Source organism: Ochotona princeps, chromosome 12 (genome assembly GCF_030435755.1).
Source record: "Ochotona princeps isolate mOchPri1 chromosome 12, mOchPri1.hap1, whole genome shotgun sequence".
NCBI lineage: Eukaryota > Metazoa > Chordata > Mammalia > Lagomorpha > Ochotonidae > Ochotona > Ochotona princeps.
This window is the reverse complement of record NC_080843.1, coordinates 40,617,305-40,636,823: the sequence shown is the minus strand read 5'-3', so window position 1 is coordinate 40,636,823 and position 19,519 is coordinate 40,617,305. Positions and strand designations below refer to the sequence as shown.

General features: G+C 35.6%; 1 long non-coding RNA gene across 1 annotated transcript; it reads right to left on the bottom strand.

Moving 5' to 3' along the window:
• Positions 1–1,714: 1,714 nt before the first annotated feature.
• On the bottom strand, positions 1,715–18,344 carry LOC131481577 (uncharacterized). Its single transcript, XR_009246415.1, has 3 exons — positions 17,950–18,344; positions 16,907–16,995; positions 1,715–1,986 (listed from the first exon to the last, which is right to left on the bottom strand). It is a non-coding gene; the product is annotated as an uncharacterized LOC131481577 (long non-coding RNA).
• Between the last annotated feature and the right edge of the window lie 1,175 nt (positions 18,345–19,519).

The following is a 19,519-nucleotide window of genomic DNA, read 5'->3' as shown; positions in this document are numbered from 1 at the left end:
TAAATTATGGCCCTGAAGAGTAGCTTCTTAGACTCATCATGCTTCCAGGGAAGAGATGATCTAATGGCAATCCTTTTCTTATTCTGAAGTCCAACAATATCTATGCTAACTCTCAGCATAATCTTGACTATTGTGAGCGTAACTACATAAGTGTGAAAAATGTCTGTATGGAGTTAAAGCTCACTATTTTGCTCTAAACTGCCCTCTGTAAATTTCTTGTGTCAGATATCCCGGTATTGTCACAGTTTAACAGTCCTTTCCCACTAGAAAGCATGTTCTCGTTTCAAGTGACTATAACTTTGTAATCTCAAAATAACCCAATTGTGGGTGACTAATTGTCGATGTTAATCTCTTGCTCTTGTAGATAATTTTGTACTTTAGAAAGAAATTGGTTTGGGAACAGTCATTTAGCCTAGTAATTATGCTGCCCACATCACCCATCAAAGTGACCAAATTCAGTTCCCAGATTAGGTTCTTGATTTCACCTTCTTTTCAATGCAGACTCTAGCATTGAGTTCCTGTCACCCACGTGGGAGTCCTGGATTCTGTTCTTGGCTTCTGTCTCTGACCCCTGACCTGATTGGCCATCATAAGCCTTTGTGATATGAACCAGCAATACTCTTCTCTCTCTGTCTCTCTCTCTTGTTTGTTTTCACTCTCTATTTTCCTAATAAGAAGTTTAATTTTGAATTGTAGTCACAGTATAAGATATATTCCTATTGAGTGGAACCATTCTGGAAATGTGCGATTTATATCATGTATTTGGGCCAATTATCTGAAAACTAAGTTCAGGCATGTTGTCAGATGTTACTGTTATTAAGAGCTGGAATAAGCTGTTTTCTCTAATTTCTTGTGTATTCTCATCACATTCGTTCATTAAATTGTATTCAAACAAATGTCCATGTCAATTTTTTGTTTGATTATTTTAAATTCTATATTTTTAAGAAGGAACCAAGATAGTTTTCTGTTACTTTTTAATCATTTATGTATTTATTTGAAAATAAGATTTACAAGAAAGGATAGAGAGTGATATTGTATCTATCAATTTGCTATCCAGATGGCCTTAGCAGGTAGTGCTAAGCTAGGCCAAATCCAGGAACCAAGAGATTCTTCCAGGTCTTACACATGGGTGGCTGGGGGTCCCAGCAATCTGGTATTATCTCAGGCTATTAACAGTGTGCTGAATCAGATATGCAGTAGCAGGGACATAAATCAGCACCCATATGGGGATGCTGGTGTCTAATGTGACAGGTTACCTTGTTCTGCTACAACACTGGCCCCTTGACTGGGTTCTTGTTTATCTAAAAAAATAGTTTGGGGTGTAGTAGGCAAGAAAAATGCCTGCTGAATGAAGAAAAGCTATGACTAACACCCTTTGTAGAAAATATATATTTACTTTGGTTCATAACTTTATGTTTTGATAGGGACAGAAGAAATGCAAAACTCAAAAGTTTGCTTAGGAAGCAATAGAAAACTGAAGTTAATTGACAGTCACATCCTGTGAAGTTAACAGAAGAACTCAGCACCTACAAATGAATAAATAACCAGTACAAATAGAAGCACCATTTCTCAACTACTTAATGACTGAATTAATATTTGCTCTTTTGATGCAAACAAAAATTAGTCTTTGGGAGCTCTCAAATATTATATGACACACTAAAAGTTTATGTAATTTTAACTCAGACATAGCATGTATTTTTCTTTTAGGTTCCTGCTAAATAGCTCCATTCTTTCCTGAGACTTGGTTTTCTGCTAAAGGTAATTTTTTTCCATCATGTCATTGTCGACTCACCTATTTCCATACACATAGTGAGTACCCAATGTATGCGGTTGAATTTCTAATCCTCCTGAAGCCTGGGCCACATTATTGCAGTTCTTTTTCTATCTCAGTCACTGTGAAAGGCATTAGTTGTAAAGCATTGTTGAGTTGACAGGTCTGGAGTTGCTGCTGACACTGTGGAAAGAGACTTCCCCAAAGGTTGAAACCTATGTTTTATCAAAGAAAACAGCAATGAAAGATTTGAACTATTGTGTCTTGAATTATGGCTGGCTGAGATACTCTACTGAATCGCTTAATCCATTTAATACCCTCCTATTTTAGCTTTTATATAAGCATGTGCTCATACAAAGCCTGAATCAAACTCCAAATCCAGGAACTATTAGAACTGCTTGTAAGACTGATAGGCCGTGCTGGTAGCTGTGAAAAGATGGAGAAAATGAGACAATCAGTTTCACAGGAGCGCAGGAGGCCTAAGCACTTAGTTACCCAGGCTCTTAGCCTTTCTGCTTCTAACTTATTGGATTTCTTCTAATATCAGATTGTTACCAACACTTGGAACAAAATGGTGTTGGGAAAGCAGATATGTTGATGTAATTATTTTTGTTAAACTGCCAGAGCTATTGATTGATACACTATCATAGGAAAATACGAGAGTGCCTGTTGTTCCACATGACTTTGAAATCAATTACAGTTGAGTTCATGTCTCATATGACAAATCTAATGGAAAAGATTGATCTGTTTAGTGCAAGGTAAGTACTTACTATTAAGATTTTGTTCTGTAATGCTCTGAATAGAATAAATGAGAAAAAAAATCATTCCTGTGTCATTTTCCTCTCAAGTCACAGGCTGTATGAAATATTCCCAAACCATTCTCCCAAGCCATTCTTATCACATAGAAATATGAAGTGATTGATTCATTGATTTAAAAATGTTCTTCCTACTGAATAAAAGTTTAGAAAAATAATCTAAGGACAATGCAAATCTAACCTTTAAAGCAAATACAAATGTTAAAAAAATGTTTATAGAAAAACATTATGTACATCTTTGTTACATAATTAATGTTAGTCAAGTGTATTAAATAATGCTGGGAAAATACAACATAATCATGCAGTTTAATTTTTAACATAGTAGTACACACACACCCACACTAAAATTAAAGATACCAAAGTAAATTGCTAGAGAACAAGGAATTATTAATATAAAAATTCGTTAATCTGAACATTGTTGAAATACCAAGTGTTTCTTACTTTTCTTTACATAGTTGTTCACAAATCTGATTTTAGAATTACGAAAACTAACATTGACATCTGAAAGTAGCAGCTCCCATGTAAATAAATAGATCAAATACTTTGTTTTTGAAGGAAAGGCTATATCTCAGTATAGAAATATACTTCTGGTATAGCGCAATATATGCCTCAATCTTCAAAAGATATTTTTGCTTGGTCGGTGGCCAGCATCTAAAATTTATAAAAACAGTATGTTTTGGTGTGTAATTAAAAGAGACTGATTGGGAGAGCCACACCCCATTTCAGAGTCCTCCTCCTCTTCTAATTCAACTTGCTGCTAATACGTACAGTGAGACACAGCACAATGACGTAGGCCCCTGCCTGCCACCTGTGTCATAGACAGATTAAATTCTAGGCTCCTTGCTTCTCGTTGCTTGTGAACATGTGGAGAGCGAACCAGCAGACAGAAAACCTGTCTCTGTCACTCTGCTTCTCTCTCTCTCTCTCTCTCTCTCTCTCTTTTTCCCTCTTCCACCCCCCATTCCCAATAGGCCATTCAAATAAAGTGAAAACAGAACTTTTAAAATTTATAAATTATATCTTTAGGGAATCGGTTATAAATATTTTTATTTCCTTTCTAGCTATGTTATAGTTGGTAACTAGTAGCTTTTGCTTTTCATGTTAGTATTGATGTTTTCATGATAACTGGCTGATCAGATTATACGAAATCTTAAAATCATGGCAATTTTTTCTGTTTTAACTGTTTCTGTTTTTCATTATAAAATGTTTTATTTACAAGTTTCTAAATGACATCTTATTTAGAAAATAGTATGCCTCTTCTAAAATCACCAAACATTTATTTATGGAGAACAATATTCAGATATTGTTTGTGTAAGTTAAAATTGTGTAACAGACATGTGATGAGTTTGTTACACTTTCTTCTGATATGCATCAGGGTATTTCTCACAGTTAAAGAATACATTAAAAATGCCTAAGTGTCTGTCCAGAAATGGATGAAAAATATTGCATTTATTACAAAACAGAATATTATTCAATCTTTACAAGAATGAAATCTTATAATTTACAGCAATATGGGTGAGACTTGTGAGTATTACATTAAGTGAAATAATCCAAGCACATGGAGGACAAATATAACTCAAGTTTTTATGAACTCATGATGAGCAGGTGATCTTATGGAAGTTAAGAATGCAGTTTTTAGAGGCCGAGGAGGGTTATGGGGAAGAAGAGAACGTGAAAGGTTCATTAATGAGTATCATAGTTTAGGTAAACAGGAGTAATAAGTTGTAGGGATCTTTTGTATTGTGCTAAGAGTATAGATAATGTTAACATACTATATATTTCTCTGTTCAAAAAAACCCTAGATTGGCTTTTTGTACTGTACATGTTTTAGAAGATAGATACATTTATTCTAGCTGGACATTTCACAATATTGAACTATCACGTAAATACCCATGAACAGGAAAAAATTATAAACATCTGTTACGAATTTTCTAAATGAAAAATTTAGTTGGCTATTAAATTGAAGGATTCCTTTATTAGGGGGAAAATTTGAATTCCTGCATAATTTTCTTAGTGCACAATCTTCATGAATATTTTGAAGATCACTTAGAGATTAAAAACAGAAATGTAATCATTTCACCAATGGGCAGTAAATCATAAGGTAATCACAAATCGTATGGCCTTAGTCTGTATTACTGATAAGCTAAGATCTCATTGCTTATAATAGTGAAACATCCTATTCAGTTAGTATTAAGCCGTCTATTGTGGTAAAAGTCTACAGTATGTCATTTCAAGAGTTAAAAAAAATAAGAAAATATGGGCCCGGCGCCGTTGCCTAGCGGCCAAAGTCCTCGCCTTGAATGCGCCAGGATCCCATATGGGCGCCGGTTCTAATCCTGGCAGCTCCACTTCCCATCCAGCTCCCTGCTTGTGGCCTGGGAAAGCAGTGGAGGACCGCCCAAAGCTTTGGGATCCTACACCTGCGTGGGAGATCCGGAGGGGGTTTCTGGTTCCTGGCATCGGATCGGCGCACCGGCCGTTCGGCTCACTTGGGGAATGAATCATCAGACGGCAGATCTTCCTCTCTGTCTCCCCTCCTCTCTGTATATCTGACTTTGTAATAAAATAAATAAAATCTTTAAAAAAAATAAGAAAATATGAGGGAGGGGTAGTGGAAAGGGAATATTCTTGCATTCTTAACATTGTATCTAACCTGATGAATGTTAATTAAATTTTTTAAAAAATAGGGCCTGGGTCACTGCGGGATCCCATATGGGCGCTGCTTCTAACCCCAGCAGCTCCACTTCTCATCCAGCTCCTTGCAGTGGCCTTGAAAGCAGCTGAGGATGGCCCAAAGCCTTGGGACCCTGACCCACATGGGAGACCCGGAAGAGGCTCTGTGCTCCTGGCTTTGGATTGGCGCAGCTCCTGTCTTAGTGGCCACTTGGGGAGTTACTCAGAGAATGGAAGATTTTCTTCTCTCTCCTCCTCTCTGTATATCTGACTTTCCAATAAAAAAAAAAAATAATCTTTTAGAACATTTAAAAAAATAAAGTGGATCAGAACTGGAAAAAGAAGATAAAATGAAATTGTTTGCTGCAATTAGAAACATCATTATCATGTTTTCAATTGAATAGTAATAAAAAAAAAGCGAGAATAGAAGTATCAAATACCTCTATAGCCATTCCTTCTGGATACACAAAGAGATAGCACCTACTGATGCATGAAAAAGGCGTTGCACTAAGCCTGTAAGATAAAAACCTCGCTGCTTAGAAAGGGTTGTATACTGGGCAAAATGCAAATGCAACTTGTATCTTCATTAGGAATCTATGAGCCATAACAAGTCAAATAGCTATGAATGATTCATTCTGGGATAAAAGTAGACATGATTCTATGAGAAAAAATATGGAAACATTAGGTGAAAGTGAGTAGTGGTAACCAGTTAACCTAAGATGAATACAGGTTTACCCATAAATGAAATGTGACAGTGTAGAAGCTTTTCCTCCAGTGTTCCAGAAAAGACAAAAATGAAATAATCTTCCTTCATTTTAAGTGCTATCTACCCACGGTAGACTTGGTGCTAGTAGTGTTATTGAGATTTATTATTCTCACTAAGTTACTGTCAAACTAGATGACCATTTAAGCATGGAAATGATAAATTCAGAAAGATCATTTTTAAGTGCAAATGTTTTTTTCTAAACACAAAATCTTTTTTTTTGAAAATTGTTATTTTCAAAGGTACTCCATGTTTTAATAACATCACACACATACACACACAAAAAACCAAGTAGACACAAATGAAACAGGGGCTGTTGAGTAGTGTGACTGATGTATAGTAGGTCCTTTTTGCGTAGTCAGTAGTATATTGACTGGTGGCCTTTCTTTGCCTTCCCAACCTCAAAGAAAGGAACCAAGGTACAGTACTCCCTCTCCGTGTCAGTTTACTGCAATTCCCAGTTGTCACCACAAAATGTGCAATTTATAAGTATTGATTGAGCTAAGCGATTACAATTGAATATTCTACTACTTGAAGCATTTGCTGAAAGTTTTGTCCTGTCTACAATGAAAGACATAATAAAGAAAGAAAACAGTTGATAATTAAAACACTGTGCTCACATGTGTGTTTGTGAGAAAATGAAGAGAGAATGAGAGAGAGAAACAAAGACAGAGGAAGTATACTATTTAAACTGTGTCTTGGGGAAATTTCAGCAAAGGCTTTGTACTCGTGTGACAGAATTCACAGTACTTGCAGCTTTCTGAGTTATTACCCCAGACTAGAGCGGAGATTATTAAAGTCTGTTCAGGTTTCCAGTGAAAACAGATACTATTGAAATGTGAGGACAGACATTTCTCTCTTTACATCTTCATAGCTCTTGCGATCAAACAGACTTGCTTTTTGCCTATATTTGAATTTTAAAAGAACTCTAAGGCTCATGATTCTGTTATACCAGAATCATAAGTTCCTTAAAAATTGTTCAAATGGATCCCATAACATATTGAATGGATGCTGCTTTGACTAAGACATCTGGAAGTATGCTTGGTTGCTGGGGAGAAAGGTTTTCGCAGTTTGCTGTGGTTGTTCATCCCTGGAGTATCTTGAAGCAGGATAGGTAATATCCACTTGTGCTATTTCAAATGTCGTTTCTTTCCACTATAAGAAATGACCTATGACACAAGTTCTAGATTCAGAAGGCTATTATCATAGCAATGCTTGATAACAATGATGATGATGTCTTATCCAGGATAGTGTTTACAGGTTTGCGAATTGCTTTTAGAAAAAACAAAACAAACAACAACAAAATAAAACAAGTTGAATCTCTTCAAAATCCCTTCACTGACTTACAGCAGTGACAACCTACTTTACCCAGGCCCACAAATTCACAGTCTTTATTTCATGTTTGATGTTTCCCTCCTCATAATTGCATCTGTATTTCAGTGTCCCTAGAACCTATAACTTTCTTTCCGTTTATACTATCACTGCATTTGTATGTGAGTTGATACCAGTTTTATGAAACTCTTATTACTCTAGCAGAACATCATCTCTACTTTTTATATGTACATTTTGCGGTTCTTTGCATTAATATTCTGAAGTATAATTTCAAGAAAGACTTCCTCCTGGAAAGATACGTGTGTGGACCCTTGACAGCACCACAGAAGGTCATACAACTATCCATGATGAATTAACTTCCCAATCTGGACTAGGCAGTTTTAATCTTTTCTTTCTCCCTGTGGCCAGAGATGTTGCTAATTGTTCTCTCCAACCCACCCTGACCTGTGCTATTAGGAATCTGCAACATTTCTAATGCTTTATCATCTACCAGGAACAACGTACTCTGTGTCTTTGCCTTTGATCAAACAGGATTTGGACAGGGCTGGAGAGGGCAGCAGACTTCTAATCACACAGAGCCTCTTAATCCATATATGGACTTCCTGTTGAGTGAATTAAGCAACCAGAAGAATGTTAGGGATGTAAGTGATGCTGTATGCTTTACACATAAATAAGGACTACTTACATCAGAAATATCACTAGCAGAGAAACAATTCAGGGAACGAGTTAGCAGTGTTTTGATTATGAGATGGACTGATGGCAGGAAAAAGGAAGCAGCATGAAGCAAACTGTGGCTAGATTGCAGAAACTTAAAGATGACTGGGGAAGACTTAGAAATTTACTTGATTTGGTGATGGAATTAAAATAATATTTAGAATGATGCAATCTAGTTAGGTAGCAAAATTCCCTTTCCTTACCTTTATGAAAATCTCAAAAATCTAAATTTTAGAAGTGATCTTCAAGTAGATAAAATTGTCATTTTAAGCTCAGAGAAATTTCTTAACTTACTCAAAGTCACACAGTTAATAAGTCAAAGCAAGTGTTATACTTCCTCAGTAGTTTAAATACTAAGTTATGTCATTTTCAACAGAAAAGCTTTTTGAAAAAATGCAAAAACATCTCTTTCTACATATTGAATATTAATGAAAAGATGGGAGGTATTTTTCATTGCTCATATTATAATGAAATATAATTATTCATATTATTTTATAAAATTCCACATTTTACACAATAGTGAAGTTTGGAGGGTTCACTAAATTTAGGCAGAGAAGGGGCATTGCAGTGTTTGCAGGACCATTGGCAATGAGGGTACTGACCAGCTGTTAAAATGACACATGAATCATTTAAGTCACTGATTCCTGTAACTTGAGTTGGTCTGTTTTGCAACTTGAGGCTATTTATTAACCTTTTACCACTTAGAGGGATCCCTCATTCTTATTTCCCATTACACATATTTTACTAAGATGTTTTGCGTTTATCTTAATAATGTCTAAATCAATGATATTTTCTAGAGTATCTTTTTAAAATATAATAAAGATAATAATTACAGGATTATCTTCACACTGATGAAAGAGTACTAAAAATCCATGGAATAGCATTGAGTTAAAAATGCATTTTACATTTAATGTGTGTTATGACACTGAAATGGTGAAACATAAAAATTGCACAAATGACACTTATATAACAGCATAAGTAGAAGCACTCATCATAACCTGAGTGCTTTCTAATATGGTTTTCCTGATGCAAACCTCTTTTCTTAGATAGATGAACTTTGACCCATACAAGACATAAAAGCATTGCCAGTTGGGTCAGAGTGAGTTCAGCATGACTCAGATAGTGGGATAGCATGAGTCAGGGTAAATAGTGAGAGGATGTTTTGATGAGTGTCTGGAAGGGCATTGATATCAGACTCCTTCAGTGTAAGAGAAGCATCTTGACTTGATGCAAAGAGAAAACAGTCAAGGAGTTAGGGAGAATGGACAAATAGGGAGATGGTCAAAGTTCACACGTGAAATTCAGATTTGCAGTGAGTACTGTTAGATTATTCAATAAAAAACCTAAGCAAAAATTTAAGTGGAGAAAATGATGGAGAAATGAAAATCATTAGTATTTCCTATCACAGTAGCATCAGTGGAACAGTGATCATCATATATATAATTAAATTTTAGTGAGGTGTGCCATATTACTTTGCTGTATACATTTTTTTATTTTGAATTGTACATGTGAAAGGCATCAGGCTATTGTTACTACTTATTTAGTGTTATAAATACTATCAGGCTATTAGTTACTACTTATTATTGTTACTACTGAAGCACAGAATTATTCTACTTTTACTAAGCCCTTTCATTCTTCTTGTCAGATGGGTTTTGGCCCCATTTCTGACTCCTTATCCCATTATTTCTTCTTTTCCCGTGTTATCAAAGATCACATCTTCGATCTGGGAGGTGTTACACATTAGAGTTTGGAAGGAACTGATTTTATCTAAAGCTGAAAATGGTTCACTGAAAGTCTTTTCCTATTCCTAGCTAGAAGTGTAGTATTCTTGTTGGATTTCCGAACTTTCCAAGTTGAAATAGCCAAAACAAAGCCTAGAATTAACTTGTGGGAGATGAAGCAGATAGGTCTCCAGGTGACTGAGAGTACCTGAATACAGTAAGCAGAGTGGGGGCCCATAGGATCCTGAGGTCATGCCTGACCATCTAGAACAAAGGCAGGAAATTCACTACTGCAAAATGTTTTCAGAGCAAAATTTTTAGAAAGTCAATGAAGTAGAATTACTGAAAAAGAGCCACTGAAGGACAAGTTAGAATTTACTAATCTGAAGTAAAGATTGAAATTAGACACTAGAGTTTTAGGAATTTGATGGATGGAGCACACATAAATCCTTCAGATTCTATGTAAAATATACACGCCCATCATTGTCATGAATTATAAATGTTTTGTGTTTTCTGCGCTTGCAGTGTAATTAATCTTTTGCCATGTCATCGATGCTGGGAAAACAAAGGAAAGTTCCTGGCTTGGGAAAAAAACATAGTTCTCTATCCACAGTAACAGCAACAATTCAACCATCATAGGGCAACATGAAACAAATGATACCTCCTCACATGCTAGGTTGAGCCATCAGAATAACAATATGCACCTAGAGAATTCAAATATAATGAATGGCTAGAAAATGGGGAGACCATTCTAGAAAGAGACACAATTTCTGTCTTCCAAGATTGCTCATTGTATAGACGTAATTGGAAATGACTGCAAGCATCAGTATCCCATTAGGGTATTTGTTGTGTCCCGGGATTTCCAATTCCCATACAGTTCCCTGCTTATGGCCTGGGAAAGCAGAGGAATATGGCCAAGTCTATAGGATACTGCACTCACATAAGAAATCCAGAAGAACCCATTGTGGACATCCAGAGAGTGGCAACTGGGAGATCTTTGTCTCTCCTTCTCTCTGTAAATGGATATTTCAAATAAAAATAAAAAGAAATCAATCTAGGAGACTGCCAGTGACTTTGCTCGGAAGATAGACTCACGGAATGAATGTTGGTCTCCAGCCATCAGCTGACTCAGTCATTTGCTTTTTTTTTTTCTTAGAAAGCCGTGACTCCAAAAGGTTAACATCAGAGAAACACATAAAATAAGATTTGTGGCTAGACTGAGTAACTTCAGTCTAAAGAACAAGCTCATGATGCAACAGATAGGTTTCTGAAGGTTTCATGTGCCAGGGTGATGATTTTACATAATTTAAATTAATTTAAATAATGGTAGTGATGGATACCCATTGCTCCCTTCTGGTTCCAGACTTAGAATTGTTCAGAATATTTTGAGAGAGGTTATTCATACTAGAACATTTCTTCCCTAATACATGCGAAACCAGATAGAGGCTTTCCCTCCATAGAAACATATGCTTATTTCTACAGGGATCGTAATTTAGGAAGTAATATTAACAGTGAGGAAGTCTGTAACAGGTAAAGAATGTGCTCAGCTCTTTCAGTCATACAAATAATTTAGTAATCATTGGCAATTAACTTAATGTCTTAGTGTTAAGCACTTTTCTCATCATTGAGGGATATTAATGTCTTCCCCAAAGCACTACAATGATAAGTAATAAAGGAAATGGGACAATGCTAAATTCAGGAAAACCTCACCAGATGCCATGCTCTGATGAATATTATGAGTACTCATTTACAAATCTGTCATTGATTATAGTCTTGACAACAGTGAGCTGACCTTTGTGACAAAGTCAGCATATTTTTTCACAAAATAAATTTCATATCATGTGAATCTCAAACAAAATTTTGTAACTCAATCAAAACACCATTAAAACTGGAACATACAGTAGAAAAAAGCTTTTAAAAAGTTGTGTTTTTTATAACATAATTCTTAGAAAAAAAGAGATACCATTTTGAAGATAGGTAAGTTTTGTTATAGATGCTTTTTATATATACTTTTTATATATACTATATATACTATATGTACTTTTTATATATACTGTTTATAGATGCTTTTTATATATACTTTATTTTAAAATCTGCAGTTTTCTTAAAATATTGAGTTAATACTGACTTTAAAGGATTTTTCCCGTTAATTTAAATTTTTGTCTATTTCTTCCACTTACAGTATATTTGCTAGTTCTTTTTGTTCAACTAGCTGCTAACATTGTTGTATTTGTATGAACTGTATAAAATGCTTTTAATTGCTAAATCAGTATAACATTGGGGGAAAGTCATGATGTTGTGAATGAAATTGTAAGAATTTCTTATTTTCCCAAAGCACACCCCCCATTGTTACTATTGGCCCTTCTCTTACCTTGTCCTACAGATTTTGGCCTCATCTATAACCTGTCATCCCACTGTTTCTGCCATTCCTATAGTACCAGCACACTCTTTTTATTTTTCTTTGTTCTCTAAACAGAAACTGGAGTTCTGGAAATTTTGACACATTAGTGCTTGAAAAGATTGGTTATCATAATAGAAACGCCTTTCCAGCTTTTACTAACGAGGACTGCTATCTATATTTATAATCTAGACTGATCATCTTTTTATGTGTTTAGTATGGTCACTTTTACATATCACCATCAAAGTACCTATATCATTGTAGTTGAATAGTAAAAATACCATAAAATGATTTTTACTGCTTTATAATAAACCCATGTGTGTGAGCCTAGAATTCAGAAGTTCTGTACCCCTGCCTTGCTATGCCTTTACAGTTTGATTCCATCTTATCTGTAATGTAGCTCTGTGCTTCAGTGTAGCTTGACAACTTGACATTACCTGTCCTTCCCATCTCCGAGATGCTAGTCCTTTGGCAAGAAATGCTCTTCTGTTTCATATTGAACTGTCAAAATCTACCAATACATTACTATCAGCACCGAGTCTCATCCTTCATTGATATTCTCTAATTTCTGTGAACCTTTTCATAACACTTTTGTATCTCTTTCATTGTGATGGATCGTTCCCTTTTAATGGTATTTACATGTGCCTTGGTTATCGACTGTTATCCAGTGACTCACAAAAATATTGGGCCTGATTGCTTCAGTTTTCCATTCACTTGTTCTCTTTATGACAATTATACGAAGCTTCTTCAGTGACTATTCAGCAGCATTTCTTTCCTGTTGAACAAGTCCTTGCAACTCGTATGTGAGATTTTCCTGTCTCCTCGCTATGCTTGTGTATTCATAATATATTGCACTTTGAAAATGGATAGCTCAGAAACAAGTTTCTAAGACATTCATGCCGAGGGTCTGAACTATACATCTTGTCCAGGAGAGCTAAAGTTACGTGAAACTATAGAATTAAATATGAGACACCTTTCACATGGTAGCTGAGTGACAAATTTAGAGTTGCTAGCATTGAAACGAAGGTCACTAACTGAAAATGAGAGAGATGAGACCTGATGAGAATCAGATAGAAATTATTTGTATGTAGGCTCTGAAAATTCAGAAAGATTCATTGTACAGAGTGCCTGGCAGCAAAGTAAGACAGGTAAGTACTGGAAGAGAAAAAAAAATCATTCATATTTAAGCTCTCTGAGCACCTCAACATCTCTTGGCCTATTCAAACTCATCTTAAAATCACCTCTGAACATTGGAAATATTAATTGAAGAGTATAAATAAATTAAAAATAATTTATAAATATCAGTAAGACTGGCGTTGAAGGCAATTGCTGATCTCTGCTTCCTGTGTATAGGAAAAAGAGATAACTAATAATAATTAATAATTATTAATTTATAGAACTCTCCAGATTCTCGTTGGCTTTCTTTCTCTGACTGGGAATTCAGGATATTCTGGAATTCAGGATATGCTGTGTTTCATGTCACTTTACTGTTTACACTAACGTGTGGGGGATATTTTGTGAGAACAGAGAATTTGCACATTCTCTGCCTGCATCCAACATAAGTCAGTCTCAAAAGGAAATTTCCCTTAATCTATGTCTCTAAGAGTTGCTTCTATGCCTGTGAGAAACTAAGGCACTGTTGCTTTGACCCAACCCCATATTCTCCCTCTCCCTTTTTTCTCTCGTCTCTCTCCATCCCCTTTTCTCTGTTTTTCTGTCTCTCTTAGCCTCCCTCCCCCCTTTCTCTCTCTTCACCCTCTCTCTCTCACCCTCTTTCTCCCCCTTTCTCTCTCTCTTTCTCGTTTCCATGCCTGCTCCTCTCCCACCCTCCCTCCTTCACTACTCTCTCTCAGTGTTTGCGCCTGTACAGGAATCACAGATTTGGAGTCATATAGTTCATGATTTTTGTTATTAATCAGATGGTTCTGGAGACTCTCCTTACCTAATGGAAGAGCTTTATCCCACAGTTACATCCTGTAACTCTTGAGGAAATGTAAATTTCTGAAGATGCAGCTGTGGGCTAAATTGCCTGTTTCCTGCATTTCAGTCGTTTGCTGCTTCTTCCATCTTCGCAATTTGGGCTCACACATGCCTATGACTGTCTCGTTGCAGTGTTCCCAGGAACGTATCTTACATGAGAATGATCCTTTCATTTTGTAAGTGCTAAATTCAATTTTCTCTCAGATGGGAACATTGCACATGGTTGGTAGTATCAAAGAATTTCAATGAGTAATGCTTCCCATTGCTCTGACAAATGTCAGCCATGCTCAGCATTCAAGAAGGAGCAATACAGAACTGAAGACATGGGAAACTGAGTCATAGCTTTTTTTTGGCCACTTTTCCTACTATATTTCACATGTTCCTGTCCAACGGCTCTAAATTATTTCATTTTTTTAGAATGGCATTGGCACAGGAATATCCAATCGATAATTTCTTGGCACAGAACATTGCCCTTTTTTGTCTTTGACCTACTACTTCCTGTATTAAGCACTTGACAAATAAGCTACTGAATGAGAATTTAAAAACAGATGACTTCTGAATACGAATTTAAGGAGCAAAGATGCTCTATCACTTCTAGTTGGTTGTTGATATTATTTAACTGTGTGGTTCCTTAAATATATTCCTGAGAGTTATAAAAAGGACATTTGTACTTAATATACTTTCACATTTCAGATTATTCTTGTCATTTATGCTATTTCAGCTGTTGATCTCAATTTTTGTATGCCATTTAATCAAAATTACATACAAAATAAGGCTGTTTACTAAGTCATTCACAAAAAAAGCACAGCAACTAAGAATTAATTAGAGACACTCAGGCCTGGCGCTGTGGCCTAGAGACTAAAGTCCTCACATTGAACGCACCAGAATTCCATATGGCACCAGTTCTAATTCCTGCAGTCCCTCTTCCCGTCCAGCTCCCTGCTTGTAGCCTGGGAAAGCCGTTGAGGACAGCCCAAAGCCTTGGGACCCTGCACCCACATGGGAGACCCGGGAGAACTCCTGGCTCCTGGCTTCTGATCGGCACAGTGCCGCACTGGCTCTTGCAATCACTTGGGGAGTGAACCATTGGAAGGAAGATATTTCTCTCTATCACTTCTCCTCTCTCTATATATCTGACTTTACAATAAAATTAAAATAAATCTTTAAAGAAAGAATTAATTAAAAACACTAAAATGATATAATTAAAGAGAATCCAACAGGTTTAACCATTCAAACCATTTTGACAGTCATTTCCTTTACATAATGTTAAACTTGTCATGAAGTATAATTGTACTTTTTTCATGCTATAAAACTTCTTCGTGGGGTCCAACACAAGAACATAGTGCTGAGTCCTCGCCTTGCATGTGCCAGGATCCCATATAGGCACCAGTTCATGTTCCAGATTCTCCATTTCCCATCCAGTTCCCTGTTTGTGGCCTGGGAAAATAGTAAATATTGGCCCAAAGCATTAAGACCCTACAACCACGTGGAAACCCAGAAGAAGCTCTTGGCTCCAGATAGGATCAACTCCAGCCATTTTGGCTACTTTGGGAGTTAACTAGCAGGTGTAAGTTCTTTCTCTCTGTCTCTCCTTCTCTGTAAATCTGATTTTTCCAATTAAAAAACAAAAAAGCTTTATGGTGACAACATTAGCAAAACATTTGCTGTCTTTTCTGCTACTCATTTGGGTGTGAAATCTGTCATTTTTCAATGCAATTAGTTAGGATTTCCATAAAACTTACCGTGCAAGTCAACACACTATTGAGGAGGTGGATGTTGAAAATTTTTTGAACATATTATGATGTTGAAGTAACAAGAATCAACCAGAATACCACAGAAAATGCATAGCTAATATACCTCTGAAGATTTTGCCAACTCATCAAAGGCAGACAAGATAACAGAAATCATTTCTGTGGAAATTCCTTTCTCATTTTCTCACTCCCTTTGACTTTTTTTACATGACAAAAATAACAATAGCAATAAAGGAAGATAAAGTTTGTAAGCTAAAGATTCAGATCTTTATTCCCCCAAACAACAGGAGGTGATAGCATATTTTTATTTCCACTCTCGTTTTAAACTATTATGTTGCCCAAATTGCATTGCACAGAATATTTTTTAATATTTTAGGTTGGAATTCTCCTGAGAAATGACGTCTAGTACATTAGGCATTTGTTGAATAGCTTTTTAATAACATGCGTCTTTTTAAAAGTAAATTTGAACTAATTAATCTTGAATTTTAAACTTGAAGTATTGAAAATCATAGCAGCTAATGGCTGTTGTACTGGACAGCACAGACAGGATTTTCTTCATTGCAAAAAGTATTATTGAACAGCATGTGTAAGAGCAAAAATTATTGTATCTTGTTTAGACACCAAAAACAAAACACAAGACAACAAACAACACAGTACAAATTCTCTTTGTTGTCCTCAAATCCAACCCCTAAACTGCCTCAAAAATCAATCAATCAAAAGGCAAATGTTGTCAGTTTACTCACTTGTTTTGAATCGTTCTGTGGCATCCTTTGGCTACTCACTTCCTGATTATTCTGTTCGCTGTATCCTTCCCAACCTCACTGAATCACGTTGTCTTCTGCTTTCTGCCTCCATCACATCGATCTTGTTTTATTCTTTGTATGTGCCACTCTCTCTGACTTCTGACATGGGCACTTTGCTTGTGTTATTTGGGCTGACTCAAATACTCTTGTCTCAACAATGCCAATCGTAAGAATAGTAAACTCACCACTATGGCAAAGTTGACATATCCAACGGGCATGTCTTTCTCCAAGTAAGCTCAAGTGTCATGTCCTAGGGGAGTCTCCCCAAGAATCCCTGAAAGATTACATTTTTTTCAGGATCTATTATATTTGAATTTCTTCCACAGTGCTTTCATAGAGTAGGTTTTTATGAGAAAAAAAATGACCCTCATTCTTGTGTATTTATAGCAGTGTTATTATAAAAGCTGCATTATCTTACATAGAACCAAATTGATCAGAACACTGGGATCAGACCTCAAGCATATCAGTTTCCCTCTTTGTCTCCTGTTGTTTCTATTTTATTTGAACTAGAATCTATGAACAGGTGACTTGTATAAGTAAAAGTGCAATGGAAATCTGAGCTATTTCAAAAGTGTAGTAGTTAAAATAATGATTAACTATTAACACATATTAATTTTTCTAGGGATATAACTGTAGAATGACTATCATCTTAGAGTTTAAATGCAGTCACTGTTCTTTTTTTGTTTTTAAGAAAATAGATTCCATGTGAATTATTTGGTCTTCTAATAAAAGATTGTTTCTTTCGTGTTCCACCTCAGGGCTTGTGTCATGACACATCTTATTGTGCTTGACATTTTTGACCTTATCATTAATGTGTGAAAGAATTATGAATCATATGTAAATGATTAATGCTGTTAAACTTTACAATTTTAATTTTATTTATAGGTGGCTTCTAAAATATTTTAAATCAGTATTTTAATAATCAGTATAACAACTCATCAGTGTATTTTTATGTCAAACAGTATTGGTCATTAGATTCTCCTCTTCAAAGTGTACAAATCTAGTAAAGGATGAAAAAGTTGTGGCAAAACCTTGTTAAATGCTTACTGATAGCTCCTTTAGAATGAATGTATAATTGACAAAAAATCATGACTATTACCTACATAGAACTTAACTATTCAAGACTTCCACAGAATTTTGTGTTTTCCTTATTAAATTCTTATTAACATTTTCAATTACATAACTTTGCATTCTGGTGTAAGTTTGTAGAATCCCCAAAAGCATCTACCTTGTAATGATATTGCTTCACATATATAAATAAGTTGTTTTCTGTCCTACCTCTTGTCCTGTCCTTTTGCTTCTTCATTAGCACTCTTAGTTTGATGCACATAAATAAGAAACAGCTCTCCTTTGTTCCTCTCTTTAGTGTCATCAGTAGCTAATGTCACCTGAAGAGTCCTCTGAGCCTTCCATGATGTGTAATGATGATAATGATGATGGTTTCCATTTGTTGAAAACTTACTAAGCACTTCGCACTTTCTTCACAAAAACACTCTCTGGAATGTATCATTTGATTTCTTTGTGAAGACGCAACTCCCAGAAATTGAATGGTCTTACAAAAAGTAACTAGTTCAAAGTCACTTTTATGGTAAAGGATATAGCGAAGAAGAAAATCTAGCTAGTTGTAACCCAGTTCCATTCTCTCAGACTGTACTAGAATTTAATTCCAGTACCACATTCTCAGATATTATTCTATATTACGATGTAGTAGAATTACCGAGTCTCATTATAATTTGGTGGAGGCAGGTGAACCTTTCTATTGCATATGTTATGGCTAAGGAATGTTGATCTATAATCACTATTAATAACTTTTAGTAGGACCTCTTTTCTGAGACTTGATTGCTAAGTGATAGGTCACCAGAGAATGCATTGAGATAGGTCATTATTTAGAATTTGTTTGCCAAGGCAATGAATCTCCCATCAGCGTATAGAAGTTGCATTCCCTAGTTTCAGTCCTGGGTCTACTTCTGACTTTCAAAATCCTCAAGAGAATATGCTGTCTCAATTATGTCACCTCTAAAATATAGATAATAATTATACTTTCTCTTTCAGACCACAGTGAAGATTAGAGGTCAGGTTCTTTGAAGATTGGCACTTAATGTTTCGTACTATTTTACATTTTCTTGGGTTCATTAAAAAAAAATCTCATTGCTATTCCTCAGAAGTAAGAACAAAACTGTTATCCAAAGAATTATTTTCTAAATAAAATAATAACACTAATAACATAATTTAAAACATTCCTTGAGTTCATACTAAAGTTCAGACAATACGTTTTCATTGAACTATTAGATAACTGAGACTAAATAAACTTTTAGTGTCTGAATATGAAACCTGTCTTAGATTTTGAAGAATTTGAGGACCGTGAGCTCCAAGGAGACATAAGAAATACAAGTAATGGTGTTCAAAATAACCCCCCCCCCAAAAAAAAAACACATTATGGCACCTTGGCATTTGAGGCAACAAGCAGTGCAGAAAGGTTATTTTTAACTTTTCCTGCTATTTGTCCATGAAACAAGATGATAAAATAGAGGGAGGATATTCTGAAGCAATTAAGACTCTCAAGTGAGGGAAGCTCTTCTTAAACCTAGAGGAGGGGAACGTCTTTGTATCTGATGATGAAGGTCATTGAAAGCATTGACCAAACAGACTAAGTGTGCCATAGAACACTTATATTACATTTTACTCTTTTTAAATGATGTATCTCCATGACTGTCTACTTCTAATCAGGTCTACCATAAATACACATAAATTTCAATCTTTTAATATGCATTTCCTGATGTAGAGTTCCATGTCAGATA